Source organism: Mustela erminea, chromosome 4, assembly GCF_009829155.1.
Source record: "Mustela erminea isolate mMusErm1 chromosome 4, mMusErm1.Pri, whole genome shotgun sequence".
In the NCBI taxonomy this organism is placed as follows: Eukaryota; Metazoa; Chordata; class Mammalia; order Carnivora; family Mustelidae; genus Mustela; species Mustela erminea.
Genome location: NC_045617.1, coordinates 95,689,400 through 95,699,299, shown reverse-complemented (window position 1 = coordinate 95,699,299; position 9,900 = coordinate 95,689,400).

Sequence of the window (9,900 nt, the reverse complement as noted above, 5' to 3'; positions counted from 1 at the left end):
AAAAGCCATGACACATTGTATAAGGTAGGAGACCTCTGCTGATCTAGGGCAGGGCTTCTGCAATAGCTTTATGTTGTTAGAAGCCACTTATTTTGGGTGTTTTGAGTCTCTTCCTTCCGGGTTCTGGCACCCTTTCGGTTGGTTGTTGACTTAGTATGTCTTTTCCGTGGGTGTTATATTCCAGTTGCTGAGGTACCTTGAGTGCCAGTAATCTGGATAATGAAGGCAGGCACAGCAATCTGGCAAAGTATGTCAGAGATTTGCCAGAGTGTGAAAATATAATTCCCCTAATGAGAGCTTGAACAAAGCCTCTCTGTTCCTCAGTCTTTTCAGCAAGCTGTTCTTGGTGTTCTTCTAGAGCCAGGACCAGAAAGAACTCAATGTGTCTGCTAATATGCCTGCAGTTCATGGGGGACAAGGGAGACCCACATCACCTCAGGAATGCTCAGCTGAGAAGATAAATTACCATTCCCTGGGGATTCACAAACCTCTGCAAAGCAATAGTTCTCAAACCTCTCCTTGTTGGATCTCTGCCACCTGGTTCCAAATTCTCATCAAACACAGAGGAGGGAAATTCTCTATCAGCTTTTCTTTCCTTCTTTGAATCCACGATCTTCCATCCTCCAGTTAAACAGCAGGCTCAGTTACTGCTCAGCTCGGGACATGCCTTGTAGTTTGATTAGAAATATAGGATGAGGGGAGGAGGAGTCAAGATGGCGGAGAAGTAGCAGGCTGAGACTACTTCAGCTAGCCGGAGATCAGCTAGATAGCTTATCTAAAGATTGCAAACACCTGAAAATCCATCGGCAGATCAAAGAGAAGAAGAACAGCAATTCTGGAAAGAGAAAAACAACCACTTTCTGAAAGGTAGGACCAGCGAAGAAGTGAATCCAAACGACGGGAAGATAGACCCCGGGGGGAGGGGCCAGCTCCCGGCAAGCGGCGGAGCAACAGCGCACAAAATCAGGACTTTTAAAAGTCTGTTCCACTGAGGGACATCGCTCCAGAGGCTAAACCGGGGCGAAGCCCACGCGGGGTCAGCGTGGTCTCAGGTCCCACAGGGTCACAGAAGCATCGGGGGTGTCTGAGTGTCGCAGAGCTTGCGGGTATTGGAACGGGAAAGCCGGCTACAGAGACAGAGCTGACAGTGAGATCGCAGTTGGGGTAACCTTGAACCGGTCGCAGGCTCGGTGAGCTCGGAGCGCGGCCGAAGATCAGGCAGACAGGAGTAACTGGGCGCTGTTCTCTGAGGGCGCACTGAGGAGTGGGGCCCTGGGCTCTCGGCTCCTCTGGGCCGGAGACCAGGAGGCCGCCATTTGTATTCCCCGTCCTCCAGAACTGTATGGAAAGCGCTCAGGGAACAAAAGCTCCTGAAAGCAAACCCGAGCGGATTACTCACCCCGGCCCCTGATAGGGGCGGTGCAATTCCGCCTGGGGCAAAGACACTTGAGAATCACTACAACAGGCCCCTCCCCCAGAAGATCAACAAGAAATCCAGCCGAGACCAAGTTCACATACCAAGGAGTGCGGTTTCAATACCAAGGAGAGCAGCAGAATTCCAGAGAAGGAGAAAGCAAAGTACGGAACTCATGGCGTTTTCCCTGTGATTTTTTTTAGTCTTGCAGTTAATTTAATTTTTTTCTTTTTCATTTTTTGTTTTTTTTCTTGCCTTCTGGAAAATTTTTTTTTAACTTTTACCTTTTTCTTTTTTAACGTTTTTTAACTAGTTTATCTAATATATATATATATTTTCAGTTTTATATTTTTCTTATTTGTTTTTTCTTTAATTCTCTTCTTTTCTTTTTTTTTTTCTTTTTTTTTCTTTCTTCCTTTTTGAACCTCTTTTTATCCCCTTTCTCCCCCATCACGATTTGGGATCTCTTCTAATTTGGTTAAAGCATATTTTCCTGGGGTTGTTGCCACCCTTTTAGTATTTTACTTACTCCTTCATATACTCTTATCTGGACAAAATGACAAGACGGAAAAATTCAACACAAAAAAAAGAACAAGAGGCAGTACCGAAGGCTAGGGACCTAATCAATACAGACATTGCTAATATGTCAGATCTAGAGTTCAGAATGACAATTCTCAAGGTTCTAGCCGGCCTCGAAAAAGGCAAGGAAGATATGAGAGAAACCCTCTCGAGAGATATAAAAGCCCTTTCTGGAGAAATAAAAGAACTAAAATCTAACCAAGTTGAAATAAAAAAAGCTATTAATGAAGTGCAATCAGAAATGGAAACTCTCACTGCTAGGATAAATGAGGCAGAAGAAAGAATTAGTGATATAGAAGACCAAATGACAGAGAATAAAGAAGCTGAGCAAAAGAGGGACAAACAGCTACTGGACCACAAGGAGAGAATTCGAGAGATAAGTGACACCATAAGACGAAACAACATTAGAATAATTGGGATTCCAGAAGAAGAAAAAAGAGAGAGGGGAGCAGAAGGTATACTGGAGAGAATTATTGGGGAGAATTTCCCCAATATGACAAAGGGAACGAGCATCAAAATTCAGGAGGTTCAGAGAACGCCCCTCAAAATCAATAAGAATAGGCCCACACCCCGTCACCTAATAGTAAAATTTACAAGTCTCAGTGACAAAGAGAAAATCCTGAAAGCAGCCCAGGAAAAGAAGTCTGTAGCATACAATGGTAAAAATATTAGATTGGCAGCTGACTTATCCACAGAGACCTGGCAGGCCAGAAAGAGCTGGCATGATATTTTCAGAGCACTAAACGAGAAAAACATGCAGCCAAGAATACTATATCCAGCTAGGCTATCATTGAAAATAGAAGGAGAGATTAAAAGCTTCCAGGACAAACAAAAACTGAAAGAATTTGCAAACACCAAACCAGCTCTACAGGAAATATTGAAAGGGGTCCTCTAAGCAAAGAGAGAGCCTACAAGTGGTAGATCAGAAAGGAACAGAGACCATATACAGTAACAGTCACCTTACAGGCAATACAATGGCACTAAATTCATATCTCTCAATAGTTACCCTGAATGTGAATGGGCTAAATGCCCCTGTCAAAAGACACAGGGTATCAGAATGGATAAAAAAAAAAAACACATCTATATGTTGCCTCCAAGAAACTCATTTTAAGCCCGAAGACACCTCCAGATTTAAAGTGAGGGGGTGGGAAAGAATTTACCATGCTAATGGACATCAGAAGAAAGCAGGAATGGCAATCCTTATATCAGATCAATTAGATTTTAAGCCAAAGACTATAATAAAGATGAGGAAGGACACTATATCATACTCAAAGGGTCTGTCCAACAAGAAGATTTAACAATTTTAAATATCTATGGCCCCAACGTGGGAGCAGCCAACTATATAAACCAATTAATAACAAAATCAAAGAAACACATCAACAATAATACAATAATAGTAGGGGACTTTAACACTCCCCTCACTGAAATGGACAGATCATCCAAGCAAAAGATCAGCAAGGAAATAAAGGCCTTAAATGACACACTGGACCAGATGGACATCACAGATATATTCAGAATATTTCATCCCAAAGCAACAGAATACACATTCTTCTCTAGTGCACATGGAACATTCTCCAGAATAGATCACATCCTCGGTCCTAAATCACGACTCAACCGGTATCAAAAGATTGGGATCATTCCCTGCATATTTTCAGACCACAATGCTCTAAAGCTAGAACTCAACCACATTAGGAAGTTTGGAAAGAACCCAAATACATGGAGACTAAACAGCATCCTTCTAAAGAATGAATGGGTCAACCGGGAAATTAAAGAAGAATTGAAAAAAATCATGGAAACAAATGATAATGAAAATACAACGGTTCAAAATCTGTGGGACACAACAAAGGCAGTCCTGAGAGGAAAATATATAGTGGTACAAGCCTTTCTCAAGAAACAAGAAAGGTCTCAGGTACATAACCTAACCCTACACCTAAAGGAGCTGGAGAAAGAACAAGAAAGAAACCCTAAGCCCAGCAGGAGAAGAGAAATCATAAAGATCAGAGCAGAAATCAATGAAATAGAAACCAAAAAAACAATAGAACAAATCAACGAAACTAGGAGCTGGTTCTTTGAAAGAATTAATAAAATTGATAAACCCCTGGCCCGACTTATCAAAAAGAAAAGAGAAAGGACCCAAATAAATAAAATCATGAATGAAAGAGGAGAGATCACAACTAACACCAAAGAAATACGAACTATTATAAGAACATACTATGAGCAACTCTACGCCAATAAATTTGACAATCTGGAAGAAATGGATGCATTCCTAGAAACATATAAACTACCACAACTGAACCAGGAAGAAATAGAAAGCCTGAACAGACCCATAACCAGTAAGGAGATTGAAACAGTCATTAAAAATCTCCAAACAAACAAAAGCCCAGGGCCAGACGGCTTCCCGGGGGAATTCTACCAAACATTTAAAGAAGAACTAATTCCTATTCTCCTGAAACTGTTCCAAAAAATAGAAATGGAAGGAAAACTTCCAAACTCATTTTATGAGGCCAGCATCACCTTGATCCCAAAACCAGATAAAGACCCCAACAAAAAAGGGAATAACAGACCAATATCCTTGATGAACACAGATGCGAAAATACTCAACAAGAGACTAGCCAATAGGATTCAACAGTACATTAAAAGGATTATTCACCACAACAAAGTGGGATTTATTCCAGGGCTGCAAGGTTGGTTCAACATCTGCAAATCAGTCAATGTGATACAACACATCAATAAAAGAAAGAACAAGAACCATATGATACTCTCAATAGATGCTGAAAAAGCATTTGACAAAGTACAGCATCCCTTCCTGATCAAAACTCTTCAAAGTGTAGGGATAGAGGGCACATACCTCAATATCATCAAAGCCATCTATGAAAAACCCACCGCAAATATCATTCTCAATGGAGAAAAACTGAAAGCTTTTCCGCTAAGGTCAGGAACACAGCAGGGATGTCCATTATCACCACTGCTATTCAACATAGTACTAGAGGTCCTAGCCTCAGCAATCAGACAACAAAAGGAAATTAAAGGCATCCAAATTGGCAAAGAAGAAGTCAAATTATCACTCTTCGCAGATGATATGATATTATATGTGGAAAACCCAAAAGACTCCACTCCAAAACTGCTAGAACTTATACAGGAATTCAGTAAAGTGTCAGGATATAAAAATCAATGCACAGAAATCAGTTGCATTTCTCTACACCAACAGCAAGACAGAAGAAAGAGAAATTAAGGAGTCAATACCATTTACAATTGCACCCAAAACCATAAGATACCTAGGAATAAACCTAACCAAAGAGGCACAGAATCTATACTCAGAAAACTATAAAGTACTCATGAAAGAAATTGAGGAAGACACAAAGAAATGGAAAAATGTTCCATGCTCCTGGATTGGAAGAATAAATATTGTGAAAATGTCTATGCTACCTAAAGCAATCTACACATTTAATGCAATTCCTATCAAAGTACCATCCATCTTTTTCAAAGAAATGGAACAAATAATTCTAAAATTTATATGGAACCAGAAAAGACCTCGAATAGCCAAAGGGATATTGAAAAAGAAAGCCAACGTTGGTGGCATCACAATTCCGGACTTCAAGCTCTATTACAAAGCTGTCATCATCAAGACAGCATGGTACTGCCACAAAAACAGACACATAGATCAATGGAACAGAATAGAGAGCCCAGAAATGGACCCTCAACTCTACAGTCAACTAATTTTGACAAAGCAGGAAAGAATGTCCAATGGAAAAAAGACAGCCTCTTCAATAAATGGTGCTGGGAAAATTGGACAGCCACATGCAGAAAAATGAAATTGGACCATTTCCTTACACCACACACAACAATAGACTCAAAATGGATGAAGGACCTCAATGTGCGAAAGGAATCCATCAAAATCCTTGAGGAGAACACAGGCAGCAACCTCTTCGACCTCAGCCGCAACAACATCTTCCTAGCAACAATGCCAAAGGCAAGGGAAGCAAGGGCAAAAATGAACTATTGGGATTTCATCAAGATCAAAATCTTTTGCACAGCAAAGGAAACAGTTAACAAAATCAAAAGACAACCTACAGAATGGGAGAAGATATTTGCAAACGACATATCAGATAAAGGACTAGTGTCCAGAATCTATAAAGAACTTAGCAAACTCAACACCCAAAGAACAAATAATCCAATCAAGAAATGGGCAGAGGACATGAACAGACATTTCTGCAAAGAAGACATCCAGATGGCCAACAGACACATGAAAAAGTGCTCCATATCACTCGGCATCAGGGAAATACAAATCAAAACCACAATGAGATATCACCTCACACCAGTCAGAATGGCTAAAATCAACAAGTCAGGAAATGACAGATGCTGGCGAGGATGCGGAGAACGGGGAACCCTCCTACACTGTTGGTGGGAATGCAAGCTGGTGCAGCCACTCTGGAAAACAACATGGAGGTTCCTCAAAATGTTGAAAATAGAACTGCCCTATGACCCAGCAATTGCACTATTGGGTATTTACCCTAAAGATACAAACGTAGTGATCCAAAGGGGCACATGCACCCGAATGTTTATAGCAGCAATGTCCACAATAGCCAAACTATGGAAAGAACCTAGATGTCCATCAACAGATGAATGGATCGAGAAGATGTGGTATATATACACAATGGAATACTATGCGGCCATCAAAATAAATGAAATCTTGCCATTTGCGACAACATGGATGGAACTAGAGCGTATCATGCTTAGTGAAATAAGTCAAGCAGAGAAAGACAACTATCATATGATCTCCCTGATATGAGGAAGTGGTGATGCAACATGGGGGCTTAAGTGGGTAGGAGAAGAATCAATGAAACAAGATGGGTTTGGGAGGGAGCCAAACCATAAGTGACTCTTAATCTCACAAAACAAACTGAGGGTTGCTGGGGGGAGGGGGTTTGGGAGAAGGGGGTGGCATTATGGACATTGGGGAGGCTATATGCTTTGGTGAGTGCTGTGAAGTGTGTAAACCTGGTGATTCACAGACCTGTACCCCTGGGGATAAAAATATATGTTTATAAAAAATAAAAAATTTAAAAAAAAAATAAAGAAAGCAAAAGTCAAATTAAAAAAAAAAAAAAAAAGAAATATAGGATGAATGGTGCCTGTCTAGCTCAGTGAGTATAACATGTGACACTTTAACCCAGGGTCATGAGTTCAAGATCCACATTAGATGTTAAGCTTACTTTAAAAAAAAGGGGGGACGGTGCTAGAATGGTAGCATACACAGTGTCACAGATAAGAAGAAAGGAGAACCTAAATAAAATTAAAGGAAAACTTGCCATTAAAAATATATATATATTTACGCAAAGAGTGATTTAAAACTCAACTATAGGGATGCCTGGGTGGCTCAGTTGGTTAAGAATCTGGCTCTTGGTTTCAGCTCAGGTCATGATCTCAGGGTCATGTGATGGAGCCTCAAGTTGGGCTTTATCTCAAGGTCATAGTTCAAGATCCACATTAGATGTGAAGCTTACTTTAAAAAAAGGGGGAGGGTGCTAGAATGGTAGCATACATAGAGTGTCATAGATTAGAAGAGAGGAGAACATAAATAAAGAAAAACTTGCCAGAAAAAATATATATATACAGTTAGGCAAAGAGTGATTTAAAACTCAACTATAGGGGTGCCTGGGTGGCTCAGTTGGTTAAGCATCTGGCTCTTGGTTTCAGCTCAGTTCATGATCTCAGGGTCATGCAATGGAGCCTCAAGTTGGGCTCCACACTCAGCATGAAATCTACTTGAGTTTCTCTCCCTCTGCCCCTCCCCCAGCTCTCTCTCTCAAATAAATCAATAAATCTTTAAATAATAATAAAAACAAAACCACCCTATTGGTAATAAAGCTAACATACTTTCACCTAGAAACCAATTGCTCATGAAAAGAAAGATTAGATGACTTCTCCATCCACTTTCCCTTCTTTTTGAAGATAGACATTGTTGCTGTGCATGCATATGTATGTGGATGTGGATTGGTGGATAGGTCACTTAAGGAGAGTAGCAAGTGAGAGGAGTTAACAAAATTCATGAATGTCAGATCTCTCTAATCTGAACTTCTGTCCTATCTAGCTCTAGACCTATGTTCTGTCCATTTGGGGGGAACAAAATCCAGTCTTTTCTTACTAATGACCTTAGCTTTTATCCTGGCCTTATTTCAGTTGGTATTCATCAAAAATCTCTCCAAAAAATGTCTACCCCAATTTTATCCAACCTAAATGATAGCAGCTCCAACAAGCACATCTTGTCCTTGTCAATCAGATATAGACACTTCCTAGACCTCATCTGATAATAAGTATAGATATGCCAGGTCCACTTTTAAGGTCCTTCTTTTTGCGGGGGAATCACCCATTAATATGCCAGGCCTTGAATTTAATTCCTGCTTAGTCTTTTACTCTTTATGTGTTTTTAGAAAAAGTACTTTATCTCTCTTAATCTCTTTATTCACCTATAAAAAGCGGTAATACCTACTTTGTGAAGTTATTTTTGAGGATGAAGGATAACATTTTGACCCTTAAGAAAAATTAGAAGAAAGTTAAATCATGTAATATTCTTTAATTTTTGAAGTATTTATATCAACTAGGAGCTTTCCATAAATTGTCCAAATTCACCCTTGCAGTGGCCCTCTGAGTTAGATATTATCACTAAAGAAGCTGAGATTCTGACTAAAGGAGCTGGGGTTCAAGCTTAGATCTTGTAACTTCAAATATTGATTTTTTACAACCAACTCCAAATGCTTCTTCTAAAGATTAAGTTATAAAAGCACAGAGAAATGGATGTCTCTTGGTGGAATTTCAAGTATTAGTGAAAAGAGTGAGGCAGAGAGATCTTGTTACCACATAACCAGCAGCTTGATTCCATCAGACCTAGGGAAGAGGGTCTTAGATGTGAGCATTCTGCCACTGCTGCCTGAATCATGATTCCTGTGGGGATATATTAACCCCCAGCATTTAGAATTCGTATATATTTCTCCTAAGAACCCATTTCTACCAGGGGCACCTGGGTTGTTCAGTAGGTTAAGCATTTGCCTCCTGACCTCAGTTTAGGTCTTGATCTCAGGGTTGTGAGCTCAAGCTCCACATTGGGCTCCACACTGGGCATGGAGCTTTCTTTAAAAAACAAAACAAAACAAAACAAAACAAAAAACTATCAATTAAAAATACCAGAATTTTTAATCCTTCAAATTTTTTCCATTTCCAGATTTCCATAGATGAATTAGATAAAATGATGAATGAAGTGGAAGTAACTTTTCTGGGTGCAAGGAATATCAGGCACTTACCTTGAAAACATCCATTCTTGCGAAGTTCCCTTTTCTACACATGATGAACAGAACAATATTGCTCTGTAAAAACAAACAAAACCCAAACAAGTGCCTGATTTGTTCTCATGGTCAAGTTTCCACATTCCTGCTCCAAAGCAATGAACTAAGCAAACAGCAGCACCTTGCTTAATGTATGGGAACAGCTGGCACAATACCCAGCACTCACATAGTTAATTCTGGAGGGAAAAGTCTCAGGTCCTGCCCTTTTTCTGTCAGTAAATAAAGTTCTGATCTACATCAAAGTTTGTTGGATATGCAGGTCAATACATTAAAAAAAAAAAGGCAAGATTTATTCTAAAAAGTTTGGCTGATATTTTTGTCCATTTTTTCATCAACATAAATCCAACTGTCAGCTTCCTGAATATTTTATGCTATCCTATTAAAGTAGGGCCAGAAGTCCTCAAAAAATACTGAATATTTTGCTCAATACCTCTTTGAAATAATTTTATTTTGAAACAATCTCAAGCTTTCAGAAAAAGCAGTACAGCCCACAAAACTGTCTTTTCTGGATCCATGTAATTTTCTGGCTTCATTATCCCTGAATATTTCAGTATATATACAAGTACT